Source organism: Triticum aestivum, chromosome 7A, assembly GCF_018294505.1.
Source record: "Triticum aestivum cultivar Chinese Spring chromosome 7A, IWGSC CS RefSeq v2.1, whole genome shotgun sequence".
In the NCBI taxonomy this organism is placed as follows: Eukaryota; Viridiplantae; Streptophyta; class Magnoliopsida; order Poales; family Poaceae; genus Triticum; species Triticum aestivum.
Window position 1 is genome coordinate 738,745,598 of NC_057812.1, and position 2,864 is coordinate 738,748,461.

Below are 2,864 nucleotides of genomic sequence, written 5' to 3' on the forward strand. Positions count from 1 at the left end.
ATTTCTCATATTATATGTGGATGACATACTGTTGATGGGAAATGATATAGAATTCTTGGAAAGCATAAAGGCCTATTTGAACAAGTGTTTTTCAATGAAGGACCTTGGAGAAGCTGCTTATATATTAGGCATCAAGATCTATAGAGATAGATCGAGACGCCTCATCGGTCTTTCACAAAGTACGTACCTTGACAAGATATTGAAGAAGTTCAATATGGATCAGTCCAAGAAGGGGTTCTTGCCTGTATTGCAAGGTGTGCGATTGAGCACGGCTCAATGCCCGACCACGGCAGAAGATATAGAAGAGATGAGTGTCATCCCCTATGCCTCAGCCATAGGGTCTATTATGTATGCCATGCTGTGTACCAGACCTGATGTAAACCTTGCCGTAAGTTTGGTAGGTAGGTACCAAAGTAATCCCGGCAAGGAACACTGGACAGCGGTCAAAAACATCCTGAAGTACCTGAAAAGGACCAAGGATATGTTTCTCGTTTATGGAGGTGGCGAAGAGCTCGTCGTAAAGGGTTACGTCGACGCTAGCTTCGACACAGATCTGGATGACTCTAAGTCACAAACCGGATACGTGTATATTTTGAATGGTGGGGCAGTAAGCTGGTGCAGTTGCAAGCAAAGCGTCGTGGCGGGATCTACATGTGAAGCAGAATACATGGCAGCCTCGGAGGCAGCACAAGAAGCAATCTGGGTGAAGGAGTTCATCACCGACCTAGGAGTCATACCCAATGCGTCGGGGCCGATGACTCTCTTCTGTGACAACACTGGAGCTATTGCCCTTGCCAAGGAGCCCAGGTTTCACAGGAAGACCAGGCATATCAAGCGTCGCTTCAACTCCATTCGTGAAAGTGTTCAAAATGGAGACATAGAAATTTGTAAAGTACATACGGACCTGAATGTAGCAGATCCGTTGACTAAACCTCTCCCTAGAGCAAAACATGATCAACACCAGAATTCCATGGGTGTTCGATTCATCACAATGTAACTAGATGATTGACTCTAGTGCAAGTGGGAGACTGTTGGAAATATGCCCTAGAGGCAATAATAAAATGATTATTATATTTCCTTGTTCATGATAATTGTCTATTATTCATGCTATAATTGTATTATCCGGAAATCGTAATACATGTGTGAATACATAGACCACAATGTGTCCCTAGTGAGCCTCTAGTTGACTAGCTCGTTGATCAACAGATAGTCATGGTTTCCTGGCTATGGACATGGGATGTCATTGATAACGGGATCACATCATTAGGAGAATGATGTGATGGACAAGACCCAATCCTAAGCTTAGCTCAAAGATCGTGTAGTTCGTTTGCTGTAGCTTTTCTGAATGTCAAGTATCATTTCCTTAGACCATGAGATTGTGCAACTCCCGGATACCGTAGGAGTGCCTTGGGTGTGCCAAACGTCACAACGTAACTGGGTGACTATAAAGGTACATTACAGGTATCTCCGAAAGTGTCTGTTGGGTTGGCACGAATCGAGACTGGGATTTGTCACTCCGTATGACGGAGAGGTATATCTGGGCCACTCGGTAATGCATCATCATAATGAGCTCAATGTGACCAAGGGGTTGGTCACGGGATCATGCATTACGGTACGAGTAAAGTGACTTGCCGGTAACGAGATTGAACAAGGTATTGGGATACCGACGATCGAGTCTCGGGCAAGTAACATACCGATTGACAAAGGGAATTGAATACGGGATTGATTAAGTCCTCGACATCGTGGTTCATCCGATGAGATCATCGAGGAGCATGTGGGAGCCAACATGGGTATCCAGATCCCGCTGTTGGTTATTGACCGGAGAGGCGTCTCGGTCATGTCTGCGTGTCTCCCGAACCCGTAGGGTCTACACACTTAAGGTTCGGTGACGCTAGGGTTGTAGAGATATTAGTATGCAGTAACCCGAAAGTTGTTCGGAGTCCCGGATGAGATCCCGGACGTCACGAGGAGTTCCGGAATGGTCCGGAGGTAAAGATTTATATATAGGAAGTCCAGTTTCGGCCAGCGGGAAGGTTTCGGGGGTTACCGGTATTGTACCGGGACCACCGGAAGGGTCCCGGGGGTCCACTGGATGGGGCCACCTATCCCGGAGGGCCCCATGGGCTGAAGTGGCGTGGGAACCAGCCCCTGATGGGCTGGTGCGCCCCACCCAAGGGCCCAAGGCGCCTAGGGTTGGAAACCCTAGGGGGCCGTTGCCCCCCGAGGGGGCATGCGCCCCCCTGGTTGGAAACCCTAAGGGGGCCGTTGCCCCCAGGGGCCGCCGCCCCCCCTTTTAGATGGGATCTCCAAGGGGGCATGCGCCCCCTAGCCCCTACATATAGTGGAAGGGAGGGAGGGCATCCGCACCTTGCTCTTGGCGTCTCCCTCTCCCTCCGTAACACCTCTCCTCCCCGCTTGTGCTTGGCGAAGCCCTGCCGGGATCCTGCTGCATCCACCACCACGCTGCCGTGCTGCTGGATCTTCATCAACCTCTCCTTCCCCCTTGCTATATCAAGAAGGAGGAGACGTCTTCCCAACCGTACGTGTGTTGAACGCAGAGGTGCCGTCCGTTCGGCACTTGGTCATCGGTGATTTGGATCACGACGAGTACGACTCCATCATCCCCGTTCAATTGAACGCTTCCTCTCGCAATCTACAATGCTATGTAGATGCACTCCTATTCCCCTCGTTGCTAGAATACTCCATAGATTGATCTTGGTGATGCGTAGAATTTTTTAATTTCTACTACGATCCCCAACAGAGATTTCATGAAGTAGAGCCAAGTGTAACGAGAGAAATCATCAATAAACAAAACATAGTAGCGATGACCACCTTTCGAATCAAAGGGAGCAGGAGCCCGGACA